This window comes from Ovis canadensis, chromosome X, assembly GCF_042477335.2.
Source record: "Ovis canadensis isolate MfBH-ARS-UI-01 breed Bighorn chromosome X, ARS-UI_OviCan_v2, whole genome shotgun sequence".
Taxonomy (NCBI): domain Eukaryota; kingdom Metazoa; phylum Chordata; class Mammalia; order Artiodactyla; family Bovidae; genus Ovis; species Ovis canadensis.
In genome coordinates this window covers 67,689,581-67,709,450 of record NC_091727.1, presented here as the reverse complement: position 1 = coordinate 67,709,450, position 19,870 = coordinate 67,689,581, and the positions used below count along the sequence as shown (strand labels likewise).

The window sequence follows — 19,870 nt, the reverse complement described above, 5'->3', positions numbered from 1 at the left end:
GGATTTCATTTATTATTTGGTTGGGATAGAGTCATTTGAAATGAAATGACTATGTCAAAGGGTATGAACATTTTTAACACAATATGTATTGCCAAGTTTCTTTCTGAAAAGATTGTACCAATTTACACAAGCATTGGGTAGTCAAAAACGTTATTTTAATGGATTAAAAAACAGTATTACTTTAATTTTGCGTTTCTTTGGTTGTAAGTTTGGATTCTTTTTTCCTCCATATGTTTCTTAGTAGCTTGATTTTTCTTTCATATGATGTTAGTTCATGTCTTAAATGATTTATCAGTTGGAGTTTTAGTTTTATTATTATTATCTATTTGAATGTGTTCTATAAATAAAGGCTATTATTCAAATTTCTTTAATTTATAAATATGTACTCCAGGTTATTGTTTGCCTCTTAATTTTTGTATTTAAATTTTTGGTTAGTAGAAATTTGAAATCATGTGGTCAAATCAGTCAACTGTTATGTGGTTTTTCTTCCATTAAGTTTGAATAGTTCCGTCAGTCTAGAAATGTGGTAAATATTCATTGTAGCTTTGTCCGAGGGGAAAATATGAGGGAAAAAGGTCCATAATTTCACCACACAGAGATAACCAGTGTTAATAAATGTATTCGCTTCTTTTCATTCTTTCTGAATTTTACTACAGGGATCATATATTTATACAATTTTTTTGTCATGTTTTGTGTTTATAATGTGCATTTTTCCATGTTAAATATTTTTGTGATTGTCATTGAATAGTTTCATGATATTTTATTGTGTGGAAGTACTTAAGATTTTCAGTATTTTAAGTTAATGATTAATGTCTTTTCATTTAGTTTTTATTGTTTCTCTCTTTTGAGTTATTCTTTATATTATAGAGTTAAGAATTAGAACTACTCATCAAAAACTTTGAACATTTTAAAGACCTGCCGTAATAGCATTCCAAAACATTATGTCAATATTTGTACCCATTTAGTTACATTAAGAAATGGCAACCCACTCCCATTATTCTTGCCTGGAGAATCCTATGGACAGAGCAGCCTGGCAGGAGTTGGACATGACTGAAGTGACTTAGCAGCAGCTACATAATTTTTTTTTTTTTTGTAATTTTACATGTGTAAGAATGGTATCTTTGATTTATGGTACATTTCTCTGTATTATTGATGAAGCTGGATTCTCAAATGCTAATTATTAGCTACTATTTCCTTTTGTGAACTATTCAACTTGGGTCTGAATGCTGTATATTTGTAAGAGCTCTATATTATGTGCTCTGTATAAAGAATCTATTACCCCTTGTCATTTGTTGCACATACACACCTGGTATATGTTTGTTGCCATTGAGTATCAAGAAATAAGACAACTACTGCATGGAATACATGTGAAATTCTTGGTAGCCATTTTGAGATAACATTTATCTGTTCTTTAAATAGATAGCTATTTCTTTTTATCTGAAAGGAAAGCACTGATTGCTGCACAGCAGTGATGCTTCCTGGTTATGGGTGTGGCGAGAAGACATGGCAACGTTTGCCTCTAATAAGACATGGCAACCAACGTAGATAAGAGACAAAATGGTAGCCTAGCCACCCTTCCCGCATCCATTGGGGGGCTGATGTTATTATGAGTGATCTGGGGGAAGATACGTACAACGTGTAATGTTCACATTTGTAGATGGTGTGGAACTCTTTGGAGATGTAACGTGGTAAGAGGAACAAACTGCAACACCTGAGAAGACATTGTGCATGTGGGCTGACAATTGGCAGAATGACACAGGGAAGAAACGAGCAATGTAGTGACTTTAGGGGAAAGTGGTATGTTAAATGTAGAAAATAGTGGCCTCAGAGACACTGGGTCCCAAGACAGGGATCTCAGTGTAAATGCAAACAATTTATTGATGTCATCAGTACAGTTTGCTGGTGCAGAGACAAAAGAGCCATTAAAAACCTAGGCCTTATTAAGAACTGTGTGACACACAAAAATTTCATCCTATCTTTGTATAAAACCATGTGAACCAAATGACTAGTTAACACTAGTAATCTCTCCTCAAGGAGTCTCTTACTACCTCTCACTGAATTTTGAGAAGGTGTTGGGAAGAGTGTGTTACCTCTTTTTCGTTTTTCTTATTTCTAATACGGAAGTGGTTTAGATTATATATTCTCAAAGATCTTGGAGAGTGGTAAGGTATTTTATTTTGGTTTCCTGAAACTGTCTGTTATTTATGGTTCAGAATCTGTTTAATTATATTTACTAATTAGACCATTTTAAATTATTATTCCCACTCCATGAGCTATATACTATCTCCTTTATATTTAGTCACATTCTGATTTTTATTTTTTCAGTTAAGGGGGATTATTAGATATAGAGGTTTCAAGTGAGCCGTTACTGCTTTTTGTTACCTAGTTGTATGGAATTAATCTAGTTAGTTGTAAATTCCCATTTTTCAGCATTTTTTCAGCTAGTTGCAGAATAGGCTTATGTGTATGGTGGGAAGGTTGGAGTATAATAAGCAAAATGAAACAAAGTAACAGCAACAAAGCTTGTTTTGTAGAGGTGATTGAGGAGGTCCTTTACTGGAGGTCTGTACCTACCTTAAGAGTGGGAGTCCCATTTTATGTCATGTCAGTATTTAGTTCCCAAATTCATGATCAGGAGTTAGGGAGAGCCTGCATATTTGAAATAGCCCAAAAGCACTTAACATTTGATTTCTTCAGTTTGTTCCTCCCCTCTCTTGATGTTACAGCCCGCAGCAGCCTGGAGCAGCGCCCCCTGGAAGTGAATTTTACATCGGCCATTATAATACAACCTGATAAGTGTTACAGCACTTATCAGGTTGTATTGTAATTGTCTGTGTATATGCCTGTCTCCCTTCCTGTGTTATCAGTTAGACTGTGAGCTCCTTGAGGGCAGGGACAGTGTCTTCATCTCCAGAGCCCAGCCTGGCACATTCGTAGGCCTCAGTAAATGTTTATTGGATGAATAAATGAATGGCTCATCAACAAACATTTATTGTGTGCCTGCAAACGTGATCTCCACAGGCTCTGAACTGTCAACTGTTTCTTCAAAATGTGTGTAGTCAGAAACTTGCTGTTTCTTTCTAGTTATGGATATATCTTCTCAAGAATTTCTCATGAGATAATGCTATTTTTGTGTTTGGATTTCAGTCCTTGGTATTTACAGATGTTGCTACTATTGCTGCTGCTGACAGTCTCTTCCTTGGTGGAACCTGGGTGAAAGCTATCAGATAAGGAGCCTCGTCCTTACTGTCTGGTGTTTGCTAAATGGCTCCTATATGTAGACTCATCCTCTTTTCACTCCTCCTCAGGTCCTCCAGATGGTATTCCTATGTAGGCTTCACATTCTAGATCAGAGGTGGACAAATACAGCTCATGGTCTGCCTAGTTGTGCAAATAAAGTTCTGTTGGAACACAGCAGAGCCATGGTGACCCTCAAAGCCTAGCCTGGGAAAAAGATTGCCTATCCTATTTGGATCGTTACTCAACAGTCTTGGCGTCATTCCCCTCCCCATTCACTAGAGATACTTTTAACATCTCAGAAACTCATTTATTTACCTCATTGATCATTATGATGAGCCTTCTTCCTGTTTTACAGATGGGCCAATCAGGACACACTTCAAACTAGGAGATTGATTATAAGGCTTTCCCCAGAGTCCTGCAGTCTGTCAGTTGTACCGTGTCCTTCAACATCAAGTTTTGAGCTTCAACCCTAGAAATTAAAATTCGTTTTGTTATATCTTAACTTCAAGCATATGGACATATCATGCTTTGGTTCCTTATCCCTTGCCCCCCTCCTTCCTACACAGCTCTTTGCAATGAGAATGTGGAAGATAAGGAATTCATATGAGATAAAGCAGAAAAGTAGGCTGAGACAAATGTTTAGAGGGTCTGAATGTTAATTTTTAACAGAGAAATGGGATTTCTGAAATATTCACTTATTCAGACATAACAGGTGGTGAGCCTGTACTTCCAGGAGGTTAGGGCTCTCCTCTCTCAACCTTCCCTAACCTACCACATGTTGTGTTGGTAACCTGCCTGAGTATATTGTCATTCATTTCACTTCATTAAAAAGTTGGAGAGTTCCAAGTCTGATGCAAGAAATCGAGATCTAAAAAAGCAAAATGAAGAGAATGAGAGTCTCATTCTAGCAGCAAAATGGAGGGAAAGATCTTACAGTGTTATTTCCAAGCTGCTTGCTGGACTTTTAGCAGCATTTTATTATGAAAATTTTCATACAGAAAAATTGGAAGAATTGACAGTGAAAACTTGTATACTCACCACCTAGATGGTACAATAAACATTTTGCTATATTTGCTTTATTGCCTATCCCTCCATTTTTGTTGGGTGGGTTTTTAAAAGTACTTGTGTTGTTATCTATTTTGATTTCATCTGTATCTGACCCATCATGGTGCTGAAAAATAATTTCTTTTGGTTCTTATCGGTTATTTTCCAAGTTGGCATGGATATTATGTATAAACATATCTGCCTGGGAATAAGAGTCTCAAGAAGAGAAGACATTTTGTTTCCTAAAGAAAATGGCTGCAGCTCATCACTGTTTACTGGAAATAGGAGAACGAAAAATGGAAGTTCAGATCCAGCATCACTAAATGCTTCCAGTAATATACTGCCCTACACTTCATTCACTTCACTGGCTTGGGGGGAGAGGGAGCAGGTTGTTCCCTGAGCAGCTTCCACTTGGTTCTTTCCTTTAAGAACTGAGGAAGGAGAAACAACAAAGTGATAGCAAGTGCCACTGATGTGATAGCATTAGCCCAACTCCTTGGAATTTTAGTAAATAGATTTTTAAAATTGGGGCTGCTGTTTAATAATATTCTCTTGGACCTTCTCTGTTGGCAACAGCTGCAGATTCAAAGGAGGCACCATGAACTGAAACCTTTTTTATCATGAATATGATAATAGTAAATGTTACCTGTTTGTGTCTGTCTCCTTTCATTTACGTTCAAAGGCAGAGGCTGTATCTTGCGGATCTTTGTAATTCTCTTAAGTAAAAAATATCTGTATTCATTAAAAAAAATGCAATATTACCCTTAACATCTATCACATGGGCAAAGGTTTTAAAATGTTACACTAGCGTTGGTGGGATGGAGAAGGCAATGGCACCCCACTCCAGTACTGTTGCCTGGAAAATCTCATGGGCAGAGGAGCCTGGTAGGCTGCAGTCCATGGGGTCACTAAGAGTTGGACACGACTGAGTGACTTCACTTTCACTTTTCACTTTCATGCATTGGAGAAGGAAATGGCAACCCACGCCAGTGTTCTTGCCTGGAGAATCCCAGGGATGGGGGAGCCTGGTGGGCTGCCGTCTATGGGGTCGCACAGAGTTGGACACGACTGAAGCGACTTAGCAGCAGCAGCAGCAGCAGCGTTGGTGGGATAGAACCAATTTCCATGTAATCCTTTGTAGGAGCAATTTGGCAATATATATTAGTGGCCACAATAAATGTTGTATATCCTTTGACCTAGCAGTTTCATTTCTAGGGCTATACCCTAAATCTTCTAAATAAATTTTAAATGTCTTCAAAAATATTCTAAGGATATTTTAAAAGATTTAGGTATGGGAATGTTCATAGCAATAAAAAATGGAAAAAATTTACCCATTCTTTAATAGGAATTTGAATAAATTTTTTGGTGTATTCATGTAATAATACAACATAGGCATTAAAAATTGTCTTGTAGATGAATTTTTGACTTGGAAAGATGTACCCAGTATATTAATTGAAAGAAAGGCTATGGTTTCATCCAGTTTGTTAAATAAAATGCATGCATATGGAATGCAGAAAGATGGTACTGATGATCCTATTCACAGGGCTGCAGTAGACAGAGACATGAACAGACTTGCGAACACAGTGGGTGAAGGAGTGGGTGGGACAAATGGAGAGAGTAGCATTGAAACAAGCATTACCATATGTAAAATAGATAGCAAGTGGGATTATGCTGTGTGACACAGGGAGCTCTGTGACAATCTAGAGGGATGGGATGGGGAAAGAGATGGGAGGGGGATTCAGGAGGAAAGGGACATATGTATACCTGTGGCTGATTCATGTTGATGTATGGCAGAAACAAACACAATAGTTTAAAGCAATTATCCTCCAATAAAAAGAAAAAAATTCATGTTTGTCCATGTACATAAAAGTAATAAAGAAGAATATATCCCAAGTGTTAAACTTTCTGGGATTCTATGACTTTTGCTTTCTATTCTTAATGTATTTCTGGAATTTTTTTTCTCACGATGTGTTTATGACCAGCAAAGTTAAGACAAACATTGAAATGGTTTCCGTTTTGAAATTTGCTGACCTGAACAGAAGTGGAATAAATGGGTTGGTGAGGAAGCTGCGAACTGGAGCAGTTTAGTTTGGGAAAGAGCTGGGCCAGGAATAGGGTATGGTGGCAATAAGACCTCTATCTTTAGAGAAAGGCACTAACTACTAACTATTCTTGGTTCCTTAGTGCAGGCATTTCATGAGTCAGGCTTTACACTTACTGTGTATTTCCCAGTTAGGACCTATACACATTCCTTTCCCACCCTTGCCCCTTTGGACTTAATAAGCTAAAAAATTGTTGATGGGAACAGCTGCTTATGGGTGTGCAGCAATGGCTGCTTTACTTTATCCAATAAAGAAAAGGCTCAAACCCATCAAAGCTGCCTCACCCTCACCCCGCAACACTTACACTATCCAGTATGAATCTTCCTAACTTATGGTGGGAGAGCTTTCTCTTGGGCTTCATTATCACTAGTAAATTATAGGACGCTGTATTCTGTTTAACTGTAGGTGAAACAGTTAAAAATAAACCCTGAGAAACTGCTCCTTGGGTCTTCTGGGATTTGAAAGTTGCCTGTACCTCCCTGCAGTAAGAGGAAGTCTAGTTATAGTAGTTGGTGTTGCCAGCATCTAGTGATAATTAATATCCTGAGCTTTGGGTCATCACTGAATTGCTAGATTTCTGGGTTTGCTTTTCATGCAAAGCAGCTAGGGACTGGGAAACTTAGAGGTAGTAGGCTGCTCCCTTAGAAAGAACCCTTTGGGGACTTTGGTTTATCCTGTGTGGGCCTCAGGTCTCAGAGCTCCATTCCTCCTCGTGGTTGGGTCTTGGAGGTAGAGGACTAGCCACGGGCCTACCTAGCTCCTCGTGATCCTTTTGGTAATGCACACAATTGATAAGGGAGAAGATATTTCTATTCCTTTTCATTAATGGGTAAGGTGAGTCCTGGTGGGAGTTGAGATTGTAAATGACAGGCCTTGGTCCAGAGCCAAGGGTTTTGTTACCTTTCCTTATCAGTGTGAACCAAGTGCCATATGATTAGATGGAGGTTTAGTTCACTTTTAGTCAGGAATATGGAAAATAAAATGGCAACCCACTCCAGTGTTCTTGCCTGGAGAATCCCAGGGACAGAGGAGCCTGGTGGGCTGCTGTCTGTGGGGTCGCACAGAGTTGGACACGACTGAAGCGACTTAGCAGCAGCAGCAGCATGGAGTAAAGAGTCATAATTGCCAGACAGAAGGGCCCCTAAGATACCAGGTTTACCTCCATTCAAAGATAGGATATTGATTGAGCTCTAAAGAGGGTAGGCAGCTAAGAGGATCAGCATTATTTCAGATCTGAATTCTAATGCTTTGATATATTTACTTGGTGCCTCTGTACCCAAGATGTCTCATTAAAAAAAAAAAATTAACCCATAAAAAAATAGAGGCAAGGATCCTTATTAAATATGGGTGTTGTAAGAGTCTTTGCCAGATAAAGAAGATAATTGTAATGCTAATAATAGTGCTTGACAAGAGTGAATTCTGAAGTCCATGGTGTGGACTAGATGACTTGTCTAAGGTGGTAAAAGTAAAATTAAAGCTAGATGTCATACTTTGACTGTTCTTACCTTTGTTTCTTCTTCCTTCTCCCTATCCTACAGGTGACACCAAACTTGATCAGAAACCATGCCACAGGTGAAGAGGTATATTGAGCCCTGCCTGGCCAGTGAGGTTACTAGAGAATTGGAAGAGGCTCAAGTCAGCATCCTGCACATGGTTATCAAACCATTGTGAAGTCTTAGTAAGTGGTCAGTGGCTCTGGTGGGCTTGCCCAGTTAGTGGGATGGGCCAGGAAAGGTAGTCTTACTAGGCCTAAGCAGTTACTTCATATCTTCCCATTATGACATGAAAAAAGGTCTTAAAATATTCAGGCTATACTAGAGACTACTGAGCCTAACCTCTTCTTTTCCCATTCTTGCATTTTTGCAGATGATCTCTTATAAGATCATAGCTAGTTGTTATGGAAAATAGATTTGAATCCTAGCCCAGTACTGTGTCTTCTACCTAGTGCTTTCTCTAGCTTCCATCTAAGTCCATGGAGGCCATGTGAGACAAACATTTTCATTCCACACTGTGAAAGGTTTTTTTAATAGCCTCTGAGATTGAGCTCCTCTAGTAAAGGAAATGTCCATGATGTAAATTTTTTATTATTCATATAGTCACCTGGGATACTTGTTAAAAATGCAGATTCTTGGGCAGCTAGAAACGTTGTCACTGGTCAAGAGCAACAAGTAACAAGTAAGACCTACTTGTCACTTATCCTGAGGCATCATGCCCAGTGGGTTTATCAGCAAACCAGAATGAAGCATCATTGCCCTGGATGTCCTTGTGAGATGGTTGGGAAGTCTTGGTAAGTTGCTGGTGGTTTGGTGGGGTTCCCCAGTTGGTAGAAAAGAGATGGTTCTGATGTGGCACTTTCCCTCTTCCTTCAACATATATTTATTAGGTGCTCACTGAGTGCTGGAGACTGTTCTAGATATTAACAAAGTCCTGCCATCATGGGACTTTCATTCCTGTGAGAGTAGACAAAAGAATAAATAACCAATAAATAGTGTATCATAAATGTTAAATCAGAAGTTTTTCCATTTTAGTGTAAAAATGGCATTAAAAATTGTTGAGTTGAACCTGAAAATACTGTGTTTTTCTCCCCTCTTCCCATTTTCCTGTTTAGTACCTTCCACCCTCTCTCAGTGCAATGGAGGCCGACCAAACTGAGTATAGGAGGGTCACAGATGATGAAAGCAATCTTTTTCCTTTTTGTAACCCCTCACTAGGCTGAACTGTGGAGAATATCTTTGAAAAGTGTTTTATAGAGTCTACCAGATTTTCCATGTGAGTGCCTATGCAGCAGAAGAGTGGGTCTTCTCAGTGGTTAAGGTAACACAGTGATTAAGGTAAGTGAAGGAGGAAAGACTGACATTGTCTTGACTCCTATCAGGGAGGCTTGTAGGAATGTCATTTCTAGGGGCCAGTAATTTTAAAGCCTGCAGTTTAGTCTACGATATATCCTTCTCAAAACGGTTGGGGTAGGTTATATGCTTACCCAGTCTGAGATCACCCTGCAGAGGATCAGAAGAATTGAAATGGTTCCTAAGTAAACTAGGTGGCATAAGCTGCATGTCATAAATAATGTCAGCATGCACTGATTACAGTCCCTTTGGTGAGAGTCTATTCTTTCAAACCAGACTTACTGAGAGTTTTTCTTTATCAGCCTTTGGAGCTGCATACATCTTATCAAAAGCCAGCTCATTAGCAGAAGCTTATTATTTAAGCAGCAGACAAGAATATAGCACTTTGGATTAGTAATTTCAGAGGTAACAGCATCTTTTAGTGTAATCCATTTAAATTGGACTAGCAATGGCATCCCACTCCAGTACTCTTGCCAGGAAAATCCCATGGACGGAGGAGCCTGGTAGGCTGCAGTCAATGGAGCCGCTAGGAGTCGGACGTGACTGAGCGACTTCACTTTTCACTTTCATGCATTGGAGAAGGAAATGACAACCCACTCCAGTGTTCTTGCCTGAAGAATCCCAGGGATTGGGGAGCCTGGTGGGCTGCCGTCTCTGGGGTCGCATAGAGTCGGACATGACTGAAGCGACTTAGCAGCAGCAGCAGCAGCATTCATTTTTGGCTCCTTAGGGATTGACCCCCCTGATAGGCTTCAAGGAGTACTGAAATGGTTCATAAACGAGGCAGCATCTATAAAATGGCCATTCTTGGGAGATCTCTGCAAAAGCCACCCTATCTTAAGTTCCTCTATCCAAAGTTAATACCCAAGGGTCAGATCATTTCTTGGTATCTGCCATATTTCATGGAAGCAATAAAAGTCACCTTTTCTCATAGGGATGGTTTGAGATGGTGCCTTCATAACATAATGTTCTTGGTTTTTCTCTTTGGTATTTGGATAATTCTGTTGGCATAATTAGGTAGATTAGCTTGCACGGGTAACCTGAATGATAGAAAAGTGGTCTTTTCCCTACAGAAAAGTCGGAAATATTGATACAAAGAGAGTCCCTGAGTTCTGTGTCATTTACCACAACGTATTTTGAAATGACATTGTTTACATATAAGGATATGAATGTTAGCATGCAATTTAAAAATTCCTGTCACTTTCTCTATATGGGCCCAAATGGGTTGTATAAATTTGGCTTTTCCTGTCTGAATGCCCTTTCTTTTCCTAGTATTTCTCTAGCCATGTTATCCATCCTCTCTTGCTTTTGTGACAGCAGGTCTGTTGTTTTTTCTTTTTCTTCAGGCTAGTCATCTAGCACCTACACACAGCTTTTGGAAATTTCTGAAATCATATATTAATAGTAGTGCTTTTCAGTTATAGGTGCCTTTTATGTTCTAGGCAAGTGCTTTACACGTATTTGTTATCTAATTTTAAATTAACTCTGGGAAGTAGGATTTTTTTTTCCCTACTTTATAGATAATGAAACTGAGGATTGGAGAGGTGTTGCCACCCATGTAAAACGGACAGCCAGTGGTAGAGTTGGGTGTCACACTCTCTAGCATGAAAACAGTCATAGACAATATGGAAACAAGTGGGCAGGACTGTGCTCTAATATAACTTCATTAACAAAACCAGGTAGCAGCCCAGATTCAGCCCGTGGACTATAGCATGCCATCCTTGCTCTACAATATGTATACATAAAGTCTTTAAGACAGGAAGACTTTTCTTTCTGGCTTACTTCACTCATATGGAATTTAGAAAGATGGTAACGATAACCCTGTATGCGAGACAGCAAAAGAGACACAGATGTATAGAACAGATTTTTGGACTCTGTGAGAGAGGGAGAGGGTGGGATGATTTGGGAGAATGGCATTGAAATATGTATAATATCATGTAAGAAACGAATCACCAGTCTAGGTTTGATGCAGCATACAGGATGCTTAGGGCTGGTGCACTGGGATGACCCAGAGAGATGATATGGGGAGGGAGGTGGGGGGGGGGGGTCAGGGTTGGGAACTCATGTACACCCATGGTGGATTCATGTTGATGTATGGCAAAACTAATACAGTATTGTAAAGTAAAATAAAGTAAAAATAAAATAAAAAGACAGGAAGACTTGAGGTGATAAAGCAAACATTCAAGGTGATTTTTATTCAAAATACTTGTAATAACAGTAAAACAGCTATACTTAAGTTAGCACTGGAAAGTGTCTTATGATCTGTGCACTATGTGCATGACTTAATAGTCATCTAGATATTGGCTTGAGTTCTTGGTAGAGTAATAGAATCTTCATGGACCGTGTTGTTAATATTATCATCCCTTAAAGGATCCTTTTCCTTGCCACATGTCTTTCTTTGTATGACTTAGAAATGACTATCTTTATGTTTGTTATTTCTTCTTATTCTTACATTATCATTTCCCATGTTTGCCTTCTTCAGAATGTCTTCTACCCTACGTAGGCCCAAAAGTGAATCTGATACACAGGTTACTTGGGATATAATCACTCTCCTAGCAGTCAATGTAGGGGGCAATGTAGGGGGCTGTGGCTTTGGTAATTTGCTATATTAAACCCTAAATGGCTTTCAGGATTAGGAGGAATTAATCCTCCCATTGAATTCTCAAAGTGTGATCTGGACGTAATAACAGGGATCTCAGTCAAGTAAGTGTTAAACATGGAAGTAAATCTTTTCCTTTGTCTTTTTTGTTGTATTTGTTATATTTAATACCTTTCCTTGAAATGAAATGACCTTGTATTTCCAGAATAAAATTTCCTAGTATTCAATAATATTGAATTAGGTCTGCTACCTTTGCTATTTTTAAAAAATATAAATTTATTTATTTTAATTGGAGGTTAATTGCTTTACAATATTGTATTGGTTTTGCCATACATCAACATAAATCCATCACAGGTATACATGTGTTCCCCATCCTGAACCTCCCTCCCCCTTCCCTCCCCATACCATCCCTCTGGGTCATCTCAGTGCACCAGCCCCAAGCATCCAGTATCATGTATACCTTTGCTATTTTTAAATTTTACTTTCTGTTTGATTTTTTACTACTTTGTTTCTATGTTCAAAGTGAGGTTTTGGTTGGAGTGACAGTCTTTGTCAGTTGTTGATGTTAGGGTCATTAATGAAACCTTGTCGCCTAAGCTTTTAAATTTAGCAGATCTCAAGCATGTCCCATGCCATCTTAAACATCTGTTTAATTAAAAAATTGATAATAAACTGAACTTCCCTCGTGGCTCAGTCAGTAAAGAATCTGCCTGCAATGTGGGAGACCTGGTTCGATCCCTGGATTGGGAAGATCCTCTGGAGGAGGGCATGGCAATCCACTCCAGTACTCTTGCCTGGAGAACCCCCATGGACAGAGGAGCCTGGCGGGCTGTAGTCCAAGGGGTCGCAAAGAGTTGGACACAACTGAGCGACCAAGCACAGCACAGCACAAACATATTTTAATTGGCATGATAATGTAAAAAATAATTTGTATCTGGTATTTGGGCATTTGTTCAATTGCTGCCCTTCTAAGTTTGTGTGAATAATGCTTAATGTGAACATCCCTGTAAATAAGTTTTTGCACATATCCATGTTTGTTTCCTATGGCTGGATTAAAAGTATAATTCCTGTAATGTATGCAAATACCTATTTTTTCCCACATCCTTACTAATATACTATATTATTAAAAATCTGCCAGTTGCAAAGTGAGAAGTGGTCTCCCTTGATATTTTAATTTATTTGATTCCTAATGAGATGGAACAGTTAATATCTTTCTTGGGTCTTATTTTTTAGTTTATTTTTTGCACTGATTTTTAATCTACTATATATGTCACGGATATATTTTCCTCGATTTGACATAGAAGTTGTTTATGTATCTCAAGTATCTTTTTCGTTTATGGTTTATTTTCCCTTTGCATTTCATAGTAAAGATAAATACAGTTTATCTTTGTAGTTTCATATAGTTCATGCTTTATTTACTTTTAAATACAAATCTTTTCCCCCTGAGGATCTTCTTTTTGGTCTGTGTTATTTAATTTGTCTAAATGTCCAGCAAATTCAGGGTTCAGGGGGTAATAGTAAGAGTACTAGTGGGGATCTCAGCAGAAAAAATTTCAGAATCTTTAGTGTTCTGCTTTTTAACATGACAAATATTCTTTCTGCCCCTGTTTCTCTTTTGTGACTTCTCAGTTTTGCTACCACTGGCCTATTTGTCCTCTGTGGCAAAAGTTGGCAAACTTTTTCTATAAAGGGCCTGACAGTAAATATTTTAGGCTTTGTAGACCATGTGGTTTTTGCCACTGTAGTGAAAGCAGCCAGAAACAGTACATAAACAGACAAATGTGGCTGTGTTCCAGTAAAACTATATTTATATAAAAAAGAGGGATGGTGTTGGATTTGGCCTGTAGGCTGTTTGCCAGTATCAGCTCTGTGAAGTTCTGCTTTAATAACTTTTGCTCTCAAAGTCATAGTGGATTTCCTCATGTTCATGATTCATCTCCCATCATAACCTCTTAAAGCAGTTTTTCACCTGTAGCCTCCACTACTGATCACCTGTTTCTGTGCATATTTCACAATTTTAAGTTTCTGAGCACAGGTGATAGCCAGACTGGATTCTTTGTATGTCATTAGTATTATGTTCTGGGATGTGAAAGTGATTTGCTTGACTGTCTACATTGGTGGCTCAGTGGTAAAGAATCTGCCTGCCAGTGCAGGAGACACGGTTCAATCCCTGGTCCAGGAAGATCCCCTGGAGAAGGAAATGGCAACCTGCTCCAGTATTCTTGCCTGGAGAACCCCATGGACAGAGAAACCTGGCGGGCTACAGTCCATGGTGTTGCAGAGTTTACATGACTTAGCTACCAAACAGCAACAACCACAAACAACTACCTTATTGCTTCAAAATAACCAACTCCACAGTATATTCCTTTTCAGGGTTTATTCTTTGCAATCCAAAATTTTTGTAAGAAATGGGCTCATTTGGATCAGTTTAAGAAGTTTATAGTACTTGACTCCATTGTGGTATTATTAATGTGATTCAGTTTATTTCTCTGGTTTTCTGCATGTCATCTTACTTCCACTTCCATCTCATTTCCTCATACTCTGTCTTCCTCTGCCTCCTAGCTACTGAATCAGTTCAGTTCAGTTGCTCAGTCATGTCCAGCTCTTTGCAACACCATGGACTGCAGCATGCCAGGCTTACCTGTCTATCACCAACTCCCAGAGTTTGCTCAAACTCATGCCCATTGAGTCAGTGATGCCATCCGACCATCTCATCCTCTGTCGTCCCCTTCTCCTCCTGCCTTCAATCTTTCCCGCATCAGGGTCTTTTCCAATGAGTCAGCTCTTCACATCAGGTGGCCAAAGTATTGGAGTTTCAGCTTCAACATAGGTCCTTCCAATGAATATTCAGGACTGATCTCCTTTAGGATGGACTGGTTGGATCTCTTTGCAGTCCAGGGGACTCTCAAGAGTCTTCTCTAACACCACAGTTCAAAAGTATCAATTCTTCAACACTCAGCTTTCTTTCTAGACCAACTCTCACATTCATAAATGACTACTGGAAAAATCATAGTTTTGACTAGATGGACCTTTGTTGGCAAAGTAATGTCTCTGCTTACTAAGCTACTGAATACTTAGGTTTTTTTTTCTTTTTCTCATTCATAACTTGAGTTTGTGCAGTCTCTGTAGATGTGGCCTCCATTCTGTATCATCTTTCTCTCTGCAAACTATCTGTTTGTATTCTTGTTCTCTCTGCTGCCCAGTTGTCATTAAATTGTGAATCTGATTGTCTGTGGGTTAAGTTTCCTGAGACTGTAGAGGTAGCAGTTGTTATTTGGCAGGTCTAGGACATTCCCCGTATTGATTTCTATGTGGAAATGTTTTTATTTCCCTTTTTATAATCCTGAAGTGCTTTAGACTATCACAACTCATCTGTTGTAGGTATATCCGGAGTCATTTAATTGCTCTAAAATTAGAAGACAACCCAGTCATGGGACATCCAAAAGTGCCATACCTAACCATCTTTGGAAGCAGTAGTTTCACAAATGACTACATGACCCTACTTTCTCTATATCCTTGAGTCTCTTCCTGCTGCTATCTGGTTTCCTTATCCTCTGTTCTTTTGTTTTTCTTTCTTTCTATTTTAGTTGTGCTGGGTGTTCATTGCTGCACACTGGCTTTTTCTTTAATTGCAGTGAGTGGAGCCTACTCTTTGTTTTGGTGGATGGGTCTTCTCATTGTAGTAGCTTCTCTTTTTCTCAGAGCATGCGCCCTAGGGCACTGGGCTTCAGTAGTTGCAGCATGTAGGCTCAGTGGCGGTGACTCACAGGCTCTAGAGCGCAGGCTCAGTAGTTGTGGTGCATGGGCTTGCTCCGTGGCATGTGGAATCTTCCCAGACCAGGGATTGAACCCCTGTCCCCTGCACTGGCACATGATTTACTATCCACTGTACCACAAGGAAGTCTTCATCCTCTGTTCTTTATTCGATTGTTGATGGATAGTTTCTGCTTAATTTTAGTTTCTGTTTTCTGTGCTTACCAGTTCATCTTACTTAAATCCTTCATGAGTCTTACATAGGCTGTGGTATGTTCTTTCACTGCATATCCATTCACTTCAGCTGCATAGTTTTTGTCCCTCTGTTTTTCCTCAGTTGTAAGTTGAATCTAATTTTCTCACCTCATCCTTGTTTGGGGATAGTTTTCATGTCATGACTGGTCATACGCTATCGACTGGCTTGTGGATGTCTGTCCTCAGGTCTGATCCTTACTTAGCTTTGATCTGAAGAGCTATGGATTCACACAAGGAATGGTTGGTCACAAGAATGCTTTCTTAAGGTAGACTTGTTCCAGTACAGTTTCCTTCAGAAGAATTTTAGGCACGAGTGAGACTATGACATGTCTACTTTATTCTATCTGGTTTAGCTCCCTAACGCTGCTTGCTGCTTATTTGCTGCATAGCAAGTCCCTCAAAATCTCACCTTCTGAAGTTGGTATAAAATATAAATTCTATATCACAAGCTGGTTTGCACAGCATCTTTAAAACAAGGGATTTTCTGCAAGATCATAGCCAATTCCCTACATTGCATTCCTCTTGAGGGGCTATTTTGCTTCTTACAATTGGTTAAGCACTTCTGATTGTTAGAGACAAATTCTCCAGTGAGCTAATGACAGGTTATTGACTGGTGACTTATGGGGAGATACTGATGACTGGGATCACATGAAATTCCAATTATTGGGAGACCTTTTTATGGTTATGCCCATTTAGGGATGGGACCTGGGGCCAGAGAAGCTCTGGGAAACTCAGCAGCAGGAGCTTGTAGAACTTCATGTTAGGATTATACTATTTATGTAACTTAGCTATTCTTCTTAACTTTCGTGTCTTACTTCTGTTGCCTATCGACTTGCCAATTCACTTTGTTTTACTTTTTTTTGTACCTTATATTTTTAGCTTATTCATAGATTCTGCTTACTTAGAGCTTCATCCCCCCCCACCCCGCAATGAATTATATACTGTATTTATTTTTGTTAGCTTATAGTTGATTTCTAAAGTTGTGAGGGCTTTACCTTGTCATAAGTTTTGCTTGCTTTTGGCCCTTGTGACCTCACCTGTCTTCATTGTGTTGGCTTGCTATCTATCCTTTCAGCTTCAGTTCACATAGCTAACTATGATTAGTACTTTTGATAGCCCAGTTATAATTCCTAAGAATACAAATACGTATTCCTAAGAATACAAATGTGTGTGTTAACTCACTTAGCCATGTCCAACTCTTTGCCACCCCATGGACTGTACCCACCAAGCTCCTCTGTCCATGGGATTTTCTAGGCAAGAATACTGGAGTGGGTTGCCATTTCCTTCTCCAAGGGATCTTTCCGACCCAGGGATGGAACCCAGGTCTCCCGTATTGCAGGCAGATTCTTTACCAGCTGAGCCACAATGGAAGCCCTCATAAGTGTACCAGGCCTGACTTATCCCAGTTTAGTTAGATATTTATGTACCAGCAGCAGAAGTTTTTGGGTCTTTACTTCTGTGTTCTGCAGTTGCAGTTAGTATAATTAATGCACTTAGTCTCTGTTTCTTTTACTTTACTTCATTTCTTTTAGTTTCCATCCTTTATTTCAGGGGTTGCAATTGCAAATGCATGCAAGGTCCAGGTGGAATAAATGTGTAAGATGGTTTTGGTATTTAATATCTTGAAACTTTGCTTTTTGTTTTGTTTTGGTTTTTGTTCTATTGATCTGCTTTTGATAGACAATGGAACAGAGAATTCTCTTAAAAGAAGAAAAGAGTTCAGATTCAATGGTAAAGAGCAGTTGATGCTTCTAAGGGGGTATGTTTGGGTTTGTGGTCCACTGGAACATGAACCTTTCATGCCAAAGGATGAAAGTCATTTAATTGCTCTAAAATTAGAAGGCAACCCAGTCATGGGTTGGCTCCTTGGCTTCTGTTGATTTTTGCCCAGTAAAAATGCAGCCCAATATTGACATAATTTCCACAAGGAGCCTGAGTTTGAGCCATTAGTTTAAATTTGTTTAAATGCTGCAGGCCAACACAGTGTATTTCTAAATAAATGTTCTTATAACCTCACAGCTTCTGCTTCTTTATAATTTTGACTTGTTTGTAGTGTTACCTTTTTCCCGTATGGTGTAAAATATGAGTGTGTTAGTTTGGCTTGTGGTTAACAGTTTTCCTTGGGTACTATTAAAACTAGGCCATAGTTTTAAACGGAATTGTATAGATTAGAATAGATTAGGAAAGAATAGATGAAGATAGAATTTAAAAATGAAAAAAATATTATCCTCCATCTGGCAAAGGGTAAGTACTTTGTGAAATTTACGTTCCAGCTATATGTTCGTATGCATGTGTATCTTTGATCCAATGTAATTGTGTTTCTTAGTGTAGATTAGACAACTTTATAAGGCACTGCATGGAATAGTGTGAGCAAGCTGGCATCCTCTGACCTAAATCCCTTCTATAGACAGATCTCCTCTGGCACAGTGTTTCTTAAAAATCTGATGGTTGCCAGGAGCTGAGGGGAGGAGGGAAAAGAGTTGTTTCTCAGGTATAGAGTTTGAATTTTGCAAGATGAAAAAGATACAGAGATTTGTTGCTCAACAGTATGAATATACTTAATGCTATTGAACTATACACTTAAAAATGGTTAAGATAGTTTAAAAAAAGAACAGGAGTAGTCCATTAAACAGAAAGTTTGCTGTCATTAGAGTATCCTTGAGTATGTTAAATATAATCTTTCAGGTTAAAAAATATCTGCATGACCATCTTTGTTACAACCTTCCATTTCTATATACCAAGAGTCAGCAAAACTATGACCTATGCGCCCACTACTTGTTTTGTTTTTTCTTTTACAGCCTATGAGTGACAAATGATGTTCACATTTTTTAACAGTTGAAAAAATTCAAAAGGAGAATAATAGGTTATAATGTATAAAAATTATACACAATTCAGATTTTAGTTTTATTGTAAAATGGCCACAGATTCATTTATGTATTGTCTCTGGCTGCTTTTATGCTACAGTGGCAAAGTAGTTGTGACATAGACCATATGGCTTGCAAAACCTAAAATATTTACCACCTGGCCATGAAAGAGAAACTTGGAAGTTACTCTATTGGAACAGTTAGCAGTTCCCATATCCCTCACAGCCTCATTGTTGATGGTTTTAAATGCCTAATTAGCAGCTTTATCATGTAGAGTTTCCACTCGTAGAGTTCTGGAGATGAACTCCAGAGTGGCTATTATCATTCTATTCTAATATATGGCGGGGGGTGGGGTGGGGGGCTGCGGAATTCTCACTTCCTTATCTCCTACTGTGACACTAACCAGTTCCAGCAGACTCACATTTTTGGGGAGCTTCAGTTGTGGCTGGAATCCTGTTAGCAATTTCTGGTATTGTAGCCTCTTTCGTTTTCAAGAAACAGACCTCTCTCGGGTCAGTGAGGCAATTTGGACCACCCACGACTATGCGTGGCCAAGTTCTAAGGTAGACAGAAGTTTCATAGGAGTCCAAATAAAGAAAATCTTGTGTTTGAATAAGACAATTAAAAACTAAAGAAAATGAAATAATTCCTCCTTTTCTCTGTTTTTTTTTGCCTTCTTCGTTATCACTTGAGCTTTAGTTTACTTCCTAGATTTATTTATATTCTGCTTCCTCATAAATTTTCAGTTGTTACTAAACTTTGCTTATTGCACCAGTGTCCTTGGCTGTACCTTAAGTGTCCCAGCACTGTCATTTAATATTTAGCTCCCTCTGCTTCACTCTTTTTGTATTTCACAAAGTTTATTCCTCAGTGCAAGGATTTAAGTGACTTAACTCACCCCTGCTTAGGTAGTCAGTTTTTGAGTCAAGCAATGACACAGTACTTAGGTAGTGTGTCTCACACCTGGTACATTCTGCTCTGGATGACAGGATAGGTCATATACTAAGATTCATTGCTCTCTGAGACTGCCTCATCTCCGGAGCTCTATGAGTGGAACAGGTTGCCTTGGATGAGACTGAGTGTAGCCACCACTTGATTCAGGTATGTTTGTATTGCATTTCTATATCTTGGACCACTAGGCACATGTGACCCTCATCTCATTTTCTC

The 19,870-nt window shown here is 38.9% G+C and overlaps 1 non-coding gene across 44 annotated transcripts in view; it reads left to right on the top strand.

The window, feature by feature from the left end:
- LOC138931086 (uncharacterized) overlaps nt 1–19,870 on the top strand; it is a 74,749-nt gene that overhangs the window by 2,837 nt on the left and 52,042 nt on the right. For 35 of the 44 annotated variants that reach the window (XR_011446393.1, XR_011446383.1, XR_011446360.1 and 32 more), the window contains exons 2-4: nt 7,925–8,064; nt 8,511–8,673; nt 9,098–9,217. This is a non-coding gene — a transcript (uncharacterized protein). Of the gene's footprint in view, nt 1–7,924; nt 8,065–8,482; nt 8,674–9,097; nt 9,218–19,870 lie in introns of all 44 variants that reach the window. The other 9 variants (XR_011446361.1, XR_011446385.1, XR_011446377.1 and 6 more) reach the window with 2 other exon arrangements.